This window comes from Hyaloscypha bicolor (genome assembly GCF_002865645.1).
Source record: "Hyaloscypha bicolor E unplaced genomic scaffold K444scaffold_87, whole genome shotgun sequence".
NCBI classification, from domain to species: Eukaryota; Fungi; Ascomycota; class Leotiomycetes; order Helotiales; family Hyaloscyphaceae; genus Hyaloscypha; species Hyaloscypha bicolor.
The window spans coordinates 216,445-229,880 of record NW_020194589.1 but is presented as its reverse complement, the minus strand read 5'-3'; positions in this window follow the sequence as shown (position 1 = coordinate 229,880).

The window sequence follows — 13,436 nt, the reverse complement described above, 5'->3', positions numbered from 1 at the left end:
TTTATATAAGAGTAATTCTAGTAGTATTTATATAAATAATACCTTTATTAAATTTGAGATTATAGTCAAAAGTAAGGAATTCACATTCCTTAGCCAAGAACTTAGCCTTATAAAGCTTTAGTTACTTTACTTTTATAAAATTATTAGTTCTAATAAATAGGGTATTATTAGTTTAAAGGCTAATAATTCCGAAGAGTTACTTATTATAAAAGAGGCAAGAATTATAAGTTAACTATTCTATAGAAAGCTTATTAATATAGTAGAAATAGTAAGTCTTAAACTAGTAGTTTCTAGCTTCCGGTATACTATATAATAGTTTTATAATCTTTAGAACCGAATTATTATTTAGATTTAGCTCTCTAGTAAGCTTATAAGATAAGTTAATATAAAAATTATAGTTAAGTAAGGTTATTAATTAGATATAAGCTTGCGAGATATTATATAAATATAGTTCTATAATATCTATTATTATAATAGTAATATTGAGAATAATTCTCTGGCTAATATATTAAATAATAGGTAATTATATTAATATTATATATTTCTTACTATTATTATAAGCCTAAATAACTAGTCTTGATTTCTTAAGCTCTCTTTCCGTATTCTTATTCTTAATCTTATTAATAAACCGGGAGTTAAAGATATATATTTTTTTTAGTATCTAAGATCTAGAAATAACCTTAAATATATCTTTTTTTAGAAGGCTAGTAACTTTAACTTAATAGAAGTTCTTATATAGGTTATTATCCTATAGAAATATTATAAAATCCGGATTCTTATAAGAGTATTCTCTGCTATACTTTAGTAAAATAGTAGGAATAGCAAGAGGAATTATACCTGTATTACTTTTGGCCTTATTATAGAATTCGGAAACAGGTTTAGGTTTAGAGCTATTAGTAATAACCTTAATATCCCTTATATAAAAGGGCTTTATAGAGATTAAGTAGAAGGTAGTATTGCCATATAATAGAGCTAGTATATAGTTCTCTCTATTAATAGCTACTAGCCTATATGGCCTATTCTAATTACTAGATTAACCGGTATTTCCTTTATACTATATAAGAATATCCGAATTCAAGAGAAGTTTATAGATATTAGTAGTACTGGAACTATTTCGGGTATTTAGGATATTTGTAATCTGGTATCTAGCTTAAAGCTTCTGAATTTCTATTATTACTTTCTTAAATACTACTAATTACTATAATATAATTAGTAATAGGGTATTATATTCGGTTATTCGAGGTAAAGTACTATAAACCAAGCGAGTTAGGATAATACTATTAGGTCTAGTAGAATTATTAATAGCCTTAAAGGCTATTTGGAATATGATATCCTTATTAATTCTATTAATTTCGGCCGTAATAATAAGGTAAGTATATTAAATCGGGTTATAGTAGTATTCTATAATTCCGACGGAATTATAAGCTTCTATAGAGATAATTTTAATCTTAGTTCCTATAGTATTCGCAAGCTAAATAAACTTCTTACTAGTAAACTACTTTCCGGTATTTATTATAATTTAATTAAGAAGACCTAAATAAGTATTAATTTAATATTATTTTAGGGTATCTCAAGTATATAATATACTAATATTTTCAAGCTATTAGCCGGCTTAATATCTAGTACCTTTATTAATAATATAGAGTATAGGCTTACTAAAAATATAGAAAATATTAATAATAATAAAGTAGTTAAAGCTAATATTATTTCTTAGGTTAAACTTGAATTATTCCGGTAATTATCCGAATTTCTGGTATTACTTATAGTACTTTATAAAATACTTAAGGGCTTCTATATTAATATTATAGCCTATTTATTCTAGTACATTTCGGAGCTTACTAATAAATAGATAACCAAAACGGTAATATAGATATTATAATTTAATCTTTATAAGAAAGCAATAGTTATAAATAAAGAATTCGGAAATAAAGCTTTATAAAATAGTATTTTAAAGCAGGAAAAAGTATTTAAAATATTATATTATAGATATAAAGCATTTATTAAAAGTAATAAGATAATTAGTAAGATTATTAAAATAGACCTCTAGCTTATCTATATTAGTTAAGTTAAATAGAAATAGAATCTTTATAAATATAATATAGAATTATACTTGTCTAATTAGTATTTTTATTATTATAAATCTAATAGAGAATATAGATCTAATACTAAACTAGATATTAACTTAACCTTTAGTAGTTTTATTAAGTTAAATACTATTATTAGTCTATTATAAAGTTTGGAATTAGTTAGAACTAGTAATTAAAAATCTGAAAGCTCTAGTATTAATTATAATTCTATAAAAGTAATAAATATTATATCTTAATATACTATTAATTATAAATATCTGGGTGTTTTCTATCTATTTAATAGACTCTAAGATATAGTTTTCGCCTATTATCTAATATATAAAGAAAAGAGATATAAGGTTATCTATAAGAGTATTAGTTATAAGAATAGTAGGAATAGGGGCTATAAGAATAGCTAGGAAGCTTTTAATAAAAGTAAAATAGGAATTAGAATAATATTTCTCTCTTTTATTCGTTTCTACTAGTAAGGCTTTAAAAGTATTACTTACTAGTTTATTCTTACTACTCTTATTATTCTTTTCTTCTTTAAATTCGGTAATATACTATATATAAGTACTACTAAAGTATTTATTAAAGTTGCGGGTATTTCGGGATCTAAATTAGTAAATATTTTTATTCTTGAATTAAGCTTTCTTAGTTTCTTATTTTTCCGGTATATATTTCTATAAGTAGTATTTGAGTCTCTTATATATAAAATATAACTTCGGAGTATAATTATTATAATTATAAGGCTTAGAGTAATTATTACGGATTCCGAAGTTATAGCTAGATTTATATTAATAATTTCCGGATAAATAATAGTTTAGAGGATTTTAAGAATAGTATTATTAATTAGTAAAGAGGATCTCGGTATTAATCTATTATTTTTTCTTATAGGTAATAATAAATAATTATATCTTATTAATAAGTTAGCTAAAATTAGGAAAAGAATCCGAGATTATATATTAGTATACTAGTATATCTTAATAGAAAGTAATAATCTTATTATATAGGAATTCGGTATTTTATAAGGCAGGTACTAGTTTATATTATAATTTATATAGGTTATTAATTAATAACTAGACGAGCTTAAATATTATCTTTTTAGGATATTAAGCTATTATAGTTATTATTATAGTAGTATTTTACTTATCTAAGTTTCGATATTAGAAACTAGGGCCTTTAAAGAAGCTATAAATATTTATATAGGCCTTTTTATATATATATTAAGAGAGCTAGTTATTATAAAAGTAATCTTATACTAGTTCTTTTAATATAGTAGGAAAAGCTCTTACTAATACCTCTTATAAAAGCTCTATATATTAGTAGATATTAAGAAAGATAGCAAGTTTTTAATTAAAACTATTATTAGTTTTATTATATTTTTATATCTTAGTATATATTTTTACTACTTTTCTAATTAGCTTTATAGTAAGAGAACTAGCTAAAGGGCTATTTAAAAATAATAGAAGTAATAGAAATAATAAAAATCTGTTATTACTAGCTTTCTATAGTCCGGTACTAGTAAGAGTAATTATAGATAATAAAGAAATATAAGTAATAATTGGTTTAGTTTATTTATTTCTTATAATACTATTATTAAGGGATATATATAATAAAGTAATAAGGCCCGTATTAAGGTCTAGTCTAGTAGTAATAATATTAGCTATAGTTTAGGTATATTACTTTTCTTTCTAAATAGTATTAACTAAGAACTATATAATAGTAAGTTTCTTATTATTTTATTTAATATAAATACTACTATATTATAAAGTAGCTTATAATTTATATAATATATATTAATTTAGATAATTAAGTATTTTAAAATTAAAATTACTAAAATCTTTCTTAAATAATTCCCAGAGATTATTATTAGTTGACTTCTTTATTTTATACTAGAATAGTCTAATATTGAGGTAGTTTAGGACTTCCTTATTATTATAGGTAATTAGGTTAATACCGCCTTTTTACTTCTTTATTTATATATATCTATCCTATAGTTCTATTATACCGAATCCCTAGGATCAAGCTCTTCTTAATATATATATGATTTATAGTAAGAGAGGTTTAAAGATAAAGTAGTTTATAGTAAGTTTATAGAAAGGGTTTAATAGTAAAGATGTCTAGATACCTGGTTTAGATACTAGATACCTGATTTAGATATTAGATTAAGATACTAGATATCTGGTTCAGATACCAGATGCCCCAGATATCTAGAGATATTAAGGGTATTAAAGTAAATATTTTGCCCTTAAATATTTCGTCTATAACGAGAAATTTAAAAAGTGAAATATTATAATTCCAGAAGAATCTAAAGCTCGAAAGACTTAATTTAATAGTAAAATTAAAGTAGTAGTTAAAAAGCTTTAAGGATATATATAGAGTATATATTCCGGAAAAAGTATTCTATAAATACGGGTATTATATAAATAGAAAAGATAGGTTCCAAGAAGATAGTCTTGGGACTAAAAGAAGTTAGTTTTAAAGAATAATAGATAATTAAATAGATAGATAGTCAAATAGCTAATTACTTATTAATTAGTAAGAACTAGAGTTTTCTCCCTTAGGCTATTAGATACTTTATAGAGTTAATAAATAATTTCCCCCTTTAATAAAGTAGTTATTAGTCCTTAGTAAGAGCTAGCTATTTTCTTCTTTAGGCTACTAGATGCTTTATAGAGTTAATAGGTAATTTCCTCCTTTAATATAGACTAGTTTAATTTTGCTATAGGCTACTAGATACTTCTTTAGTTCAAAAGATTCTATTCTCTAATCTATATATATAAACTAATTAGTATTAGTTTACTAGTAATATATAATACTATTATATAAGTTATAGAATACTATTTATATAAGTTAGTAAAGTTATTATTTAGAAGTAGGAATTATAGTATTATAGTATTAATATATAATCCCTAAATCTGCTAAGCCTAAAGGGGTCTAGTTTACTAGTCAAGTTACTAATAGGATATAAGATTATATAATTATATCCCGTATTCTATATCTCATTACCTATATCTTATTACTTATATCCCGTATCCCGTATCCCGTAACTATATATGTAACTCCTAAAGAAATAGCTATACTAATATTAAGAGAATATAAAAAAAAAAATATTTATAATTATTATTAAGAATATAATATTTATTAGAAAATTAAGGCAAAGAGGTATTTATTATATAGTTTATTTAGTAATTTACTATAGCCTGAAAACCCCTAAAATAAGATCTCTATAGATTTTATTATAGGTTTACTATTATATAAAAACCTAATAAAAGATTCCGATTTTAATATAATTCTTATAATTATTAACTAGTACTCTAAAATAGCAAGATATATTATATATTATAAGACTATTAACTTTCTAAAGCTTATTAAGATTATATAGGAATATGTTTTCTTAATCTTTAGCTTTCCTAATAAAATTATTTCCGATTAAGAAATAGTATTTACTAGCTAGTTCTAATTTGCTTTTTGCTTTTACTTAATATATAAATAATATTTGAGTATAGCTTATTATTCTTAAATAAATAATTAAATAGAAAGATAAAACCAGACCCTGAAATACTATCTAAGATATTATTATAATATCTAAGAAAAATAACTAGTTTAAAAAGTTATTTTTTACGGAATTTATATATAATAACTCAAGATATTAGGTTTTATAAAATATATCTTTTTATATATATTACGAATACTATTTTTAACTTCTATAGAATCTTAAAAACAGGATTATAGAAAAGGTACTAGCTATATATAAAAGACTAGAAATCCTTAAAATAAAATAGAGAAAGCTTGAGAATTTATAATATTATATATAAAATAACCGAGAAACCTATTATAATAAGTACTAATTAGCTAAATACTATCTTAAAAAAGCCTAGATAATATTATTAATAAAAAACATTAAACTTAAAATAAAGAAGCTTAAGCCAAAATTTATAGGTTTATTTAGGATTTTTAAATATATTAGTAATTTAATATATAAATTAGAACTACTAAGTATATATAATTATTTATATCTAACTTTCTATATTTCCTTTCTTAAAAAATATATAATAAAAAAGAATTAGAAGTCATATTTATATTTCTCTAGAGAACTTCCGGAATTAGTAAATAATAATAAAAAACAAGAATAGAAAATAGAAGCTATTATTAATTATTAATAAAATAGTAAAAGCAAAAAATAATAGTATTTAATTAAATAGAAAGCCTGGCCTAAAGATTATAATACCTAATTATTTGCTTTTCCTAATCTTGAAAATTCTAAGGAATTTCTAAAATTATATAATTAAAACTATAGTTTAGAATTCGAAATTATCTTTTAATAATTTCTTAAGATTAAAAAGAATTCTGGACTTCTAAGAAAAAGACTACTTAAAAGAAAGAAAGAATCTAAATAGCTAAGAAAAGGCCCGGAATAATAATAAAAATATTTTTTCCCTGGGTTTTTTTACTTATTATTACAAGTTACTTAGACTAATAAATATATATATAAGGAAATAGTTTTATTATATAAGTAAATAAACCAAAATATATAATAATAAGATTAGAAGCCTTATTAGCTATTCTACTATATAAGAGTATAGTATATATTATATAACTAGCCGCATATATAATATATATTATAATATTATTCTCTTCTTTTAGCTAGGCTCATTCCCGAACCTCTAGATACGGGCTCAGGTACTTTACTTTTAGGGAAGCTCTTTAGTACTTATATAGTTAATTATAACCTTACTTGAACTTAAAGTTAACTTGCTAGCTAAATACTCTTATTATAAAGTAATAAGTAGTATGGGGTCTAGCTAGCTATTTACTAAGTAATTTCAGAGTACTAATTAGTTTTAGGTATATAGCCTTACTAAGTAATAATATATTACTTAATCTCAGGTATATAAAAACTAGGAATCTTATTATTCTATTACGAGTTATTTAGACTAATAGACGCATATATAGGGAAATAGCTTTATTATATAAGTAAATAAACCAAAAGATATAATAATAAGATTAGAAGCCTTATTAGCTATTCTACTATATAAGAGTATAGTATATATTACGTAACTAGCCATATATATAATATATACTATAATACTTATAAAAGTTTTCTAGGGTTTTATTAAGGCTTATAAGAATTATATTTAAATTATTAGAAAAAGGTTTAGAATTAAGAAAGGTTCAGACTAATTATAAATATCTTAAATAAATAAACTCTAATTCCTATAAATTCCTAATTCCCAAAGCAAGAATACTAAATACTAGCCCTATTTAGGACTTAGTAAAGAATTAGTTAATACTTTCCGGAATCCGCTTATCTTTTAATAAAATATAGTTATACTATAATAATATTAGTATTAAGAATATTAAAGAAATAAGTAAAGAACTTATAATAGCTATATATATCTTATAAAAGGCCCGAACTTCTAAAATCAGGTTCTAAATAGCTATAAATATTATATTATTAGTATTTGAAATACTAGTAATAAATTATTTAGTAATCTTAATAGTAAGTTCGGTAATAAAATCAATATCTTAAAGGTAATATTATGGTATTTTTTTAAGGAATTAGTAAATACTTAAATATATTAGAAAAAACTTATTTTTGAAATACTAACCCAAATAGTATTATTATTTACCCTATTAAAATAAGAAGAAGAATTCCGAAGCTTATTAGTATTTTTCTAGTCTTTAAAAACCTAATTAATAGTATTATTCTTATTAGTATAATATTATTTAGGATATATTCTAAGAAATTTCTTAAAGATTATAATAGTATTTTTCTAGAACTAGTAAGCCTCTAATAAATAATAAGAAATCTGAAATTATATTAGCTTTAATAGATATTAAAGCTAAAGAACTTACTAATATATAAGACTTAGAACTCTTATTATAATAGTTATAATTCTTTTTACTAGATATTATAATATATAAAGTAAAGGAATTAATAAGTAAATACTTGAAATATTTTAAGTATTTACTAGTAATAGGAAAGAAGGCTATAAGATTACCTTTATACTTATTATTATATAGATAGATAATAAAGCCAGAAAAGGATATTATAAAATTAATTAAAAATAATTAAAAAAGATTTGGAAAAAGGCAGAAAAAGAAGCTAAAAAATAATAATAGAAAAAGTTATTATATATATAATTATTAGAAAGAAAGAAAATACATAGTAATATAAAGAGATTCTTTTATAAAAGTAAAGAACTACCTGAATTAATTACTAGTTTTCGTATTAGTCCTAATTAGAAATTAGTATAATTAATTAATATATATTTTTAGAAGCTTATAAATAATTTCCAGAACCTTAGAAATATTTATATGGGTTTCTTATATGAATATTTATTAAATTCTTTTCATATAGCTATTTAGATTATTCTAATATAAGATTTAATAAGTAATATTAATTTTATAAAATAATACCTTAGTATTTTAAATCGAGCTAATTAGAATACTTAGATCCCAAACGAAATTATAATTACTAGCTAGCTCTTATACCTAAAGTATAATTACTTTTTTTTCTTACTTACTTAGCCCTAATCTAATTAGACGATTTTTATATCTATTATCTAGATTATATTAGTAAAACTACTTTCTAAAATACTAGAAATTTACCTCAATTAAATAAATAATTAAATAAATATTTACTAGAATAGATTAATAGATCTTGGGAATAAAATCCTAGAAAAGAAGTATAATTATAATATATATAGGGTTATATATAACTTAAAGGCATATAATAAACCTCGGATATTATAGGTATTAATTAAAGAAATTAGTAGCCCTTTAATATTATAACTAACTATTATTTATATTATAAGTATTAGGCTTATAAATTACTAATTATATATATGTTATTAGGGACTCCTATTTAGAAAGGGCTTCCCTAAACCTTATAGGAAAGATAAAGATTAGTTCTATACTAAATTTAATACTATAGTTTTATAACTTACTAATTTATTTTATTATCTTATTATTTACTAATAAATATCTTATAAATTTCAAGCTTTATAATAAATTAATAATAGTATTAAACTTAGTAAAACTATTAAAAATTAAGTTAATATTGAATTTAATATTAGATTTATATTTTCTATTAAATCTATAATAGTAAAAATACTAATTAAATAAGTATAAATTTATATTATATTTATAATTTTTTTATTTCTATTCAGCTTAGCTAATATAAATAAGCTAGAAGTCTATTTTAATAATTTTATTAATAATTTTATTATTTTTACTAGATATTATATATTTATAATATAATATTTTAGATATTTTTTTCTTATTTTAAAATATTATATTATAAAGCTTTATTTCCGAATTCTTTATTTATAATTCCTGTTTTTTTATAAAAATTGAATTATAATATCTATATTACTATTTTAGTTTTTTATTTATTAGTAAGCTCTAATATATACTAAAATAAATAGGCTATAATATTAATATAAAAGCTTTTAAATATTTTATAAAATACTATAAATAATACTAGAAATTTAAATAATTACTAGAATAATTCAAATTTAATTTAAAAAATAATATTAGCTTTAATAATTCTATTATTATTAATATTTTCTATATTTCTAGTAAGCTTATATTTTATATTATTAATAAAGGCATTTAATAACTAAGCCGGCTAATAGCTTTAAAATATCCTAAAGTAATATTAGATTAATATTTATTTAGGCTCTTTTAATTAGATTATAATAGATATTAAAAAGTAATTTACTAATAAGAAGGTTATTTAACTTATAAATATTATAGAAACTAAAATTAAAATCATTTCTATAAAAGCTTATAATTTTATTAGAATTATAGAATATTACTATAGCCTAATTTAATATATTTATCTTATTATTATAGCCAAAATTAATAGAATTAATAAAGATATTATATTTTAAATAGCTTTTAAGGCTATTAAAATTTTTATAGAATTTAATAATATTATTCTAATTCTTTTAGTTAATAATATTTTATTTCGAATAACTAAATATAATATTCTATTACTAATTATATTATAATAATTAGTAATACTTAAAAAAGTAATAATAGAAATTTAAAAGCTTTAAACTAGATATTAGATTATAAATATCCTAAATACTTGAAATAGTTCTAGTATTACTAATATTTATAAACTTCTTTTAAATTCAAATATTCTTATATAATATAAAGGAAATATTAGTTAATCTAATAATTAAAATAGATTATATAAGCTAGTAGCTATTAATAAAGAAAACTATATACTAGTTCTATTATATAATAATAATAATAAAGCCCTTTTATATAGAAAATATTAAGGTTATTACTAATAGCTTTAAATCTAAAACTATTTCTAAACTTTATAATAAAACTAAAAATAATATAGATATAATTTCTCTTATTATTTCTATTATTTTATTAAAGTATAATAAAGAATACCTTTATAAAAACCCGAATATTATACTATTTCTATAGAATAATAACCTATATAAGAACTTCTATTAAGCTAAAATTACTAGTTTCTTAGAAAAGGATATATTTAAGATTATTTTTAGATTTCAGATATTAAAAAAGATATATATCTTTAATTCCCGGTTTATTAATAAGATTAAGAATAATAATATAGAAAAAGAGTTTAAAAAGTCGAAACTAGTTATCTAAACCTATAATAATAAGAAATATATAATATTAATATAATTACTTATTATTTAATATATTAGCTAGAGAATTATTTTTAGTATTATTATTATAATAATAAATATTTTATAAACTTATATCTAATTAATAATTTTATTTAATTATAATTTTTATATTAATTTATTTTATAAGCTTACTAGAGAGCTAAATCTATAAAATAATTCTATTTTAAAAGTTATAAAACTATTATATAATATATTAGAAGCTAGAAACTATTAGTTTAAAACTTACTATTTCTATTATATTAATAAGCTTTCTATAAAATAATTAATTTATAACCCTTGCTTCCTTTATAATAAGTAATTCTTTAGAATTATTAGCTTTTAAACTAATAATTTTATAAAAATAAAGTAATTAAAATTCTAAAAAGTTAAGTTCTTAACTAAAAAATATAAATATTTTATTTTTAATTATAATTACAAGTTTAATAGAAATATTATTTATATAAATACTATTAGAATTACTCTTATATAGAAATATTAGTATAAAAACCTCTAAATTATTTCTATAAAAAATACTATTATTATAAATAATACAAATACTATTTATTAAAATCTCTTTATTAAAAACTAATATATTATCTAATATACTAAAAAAGTATATATTATATTAGTCTATTAACTAGAAGCTTTATATATTATATTAGTCTATTAACTAGAAGCTTTATATAACCTATTAATTATTATTTAAGCTATTAAATCTTTAGAAACTAATATAAATGCATTTAATAAATATATTTAATAATAAATTAAAAATATTATTAGAGAACTAAAATTTATAAAACTAGTAAAAAAGTTCTTATATTTAATTATTTTTACGAATATTTTATTTATAAATAATAAAAATCTCTTTTCCTAAATCGGATATATTCTAGTTTCAAAATTCTATAGTATAGCTTATAGCTTTAATATAAGTACTTTAGTTAAATCTATAATTAATAGAATACTAGAAATAGAACTATTACTAGTATTTATATAAATGCCTTATTAAATTAGATATTACTCGAAAGAAATATCTAATAATTAATATAATATATTTCTATTAGATATATAAATAATAAGAGATTATAGAAATTAAATAGATTAAAAGAAAATCAAATTCTACTAATTCTATAATAAAATTAAAACTATTAAATACTTTTAAATATCTAATTAATATAAATATAATATAATTAGATATAGAGAAATAAATTAAATATAAATATAATAAGAAATAGATATAGAAAATAAGAGGATATTATAGGAAAAGAAGTTATATATAAAAAGCTATAGCTTTTAGTATATAACTAAAAACCTTAAAAGTAATATAAATATATAAAGTATTAGAGAAAATCTAATATTAGGCCAAAATAGGAAATTAATATATAATTAGAAGAAAATATTATTTTTCGCGTTTTTTTAGAAAGGTTCTAGTATTAGTATAGCTATAGTTATTAATAATTATATAATATAATTATCTAATTTAAAAATTACTAGAAATAATAAAATATAAATAATAATTATATAATCTTATATTATATAGATAACTTGACTAGTAGCTAGTTTCTATTAGGCTTAATAGATTTAGGAATTATATATTAATATTATAATACTATAATTCTTATTTCTAAAAAATAATAACTTTACTAATCTTATATAAATAATATTTTATATTTATATAATAATATTATATATTACTAATAAATCAATATTAAGAAATAATTATTTTATTTTAGCTTTTTAGTTATTAATAATATAGTCTTGAATTTAAATAAGTATTTTTATTATTTAATTACTTATTTTTAATTTAATAAATTTTAATAAATAGAAATATTAATATTAAATATATATTTATAAATAGAAACTTTTATAAAAATAAATTTAAAGAAAATTCTATAAAAGTTTTAATTTTTATAAAAAGAAATATTATTTATATATTATTTTTAAAAAAAAATATAATTCTTATAAATTTAATTATTATTAAAACGAAACATATAAAAATAAAGTTTTTGATTAAGGATTTATTTCTTTTATTAAAAGTAAATTTGAAAGTATTATTTATTTAAAATATATTAATATAATTTATTATATTTTAAAAATATTAATAAAAAGTTAAAATTACTAATAAAATAAATATAATATAATAAGTAATATTTTATAAAAATTATATTAGTTTAATAATTTTAAAGTTTTAATTAAATAGTAAATTCTAAGGCTATTATTATATATTATTATATTCATTTTTATTATTTAATTATATTTTACTTTCTAATATTCTTTATATAAGATTTTGTTTTATTATAATTTCTTTCTTATATTATTTAAATTACTTAATTATATTCTTATTTTCTTTTTTAATATCTAATTATAATTTATTTATTACTTAATTATATAATATAAATACTTGTAATTTTATATAATTATATTTAAAGAAATATAAAAAACGCTTTTAAAAAGCTTAAATAAGATTTCTTTTTTAAAAATACTATTTTTAATTTCTTAAGGCAAAGCCTTTATACTATTTTTATAAGTTTGTAACTATAATAAAATAAAATATAATTATAATTTATATAAAATATATATAAATTATATATATTAATTTTTTAACTTTTTTTCTTTAAGAATTATTTAATATAAGTTTCGAGTCTCTTAAGCTATATTAGTTTTATTTGCCTTATTCCCTTAATAATATATACTTTATTTTATATATAAT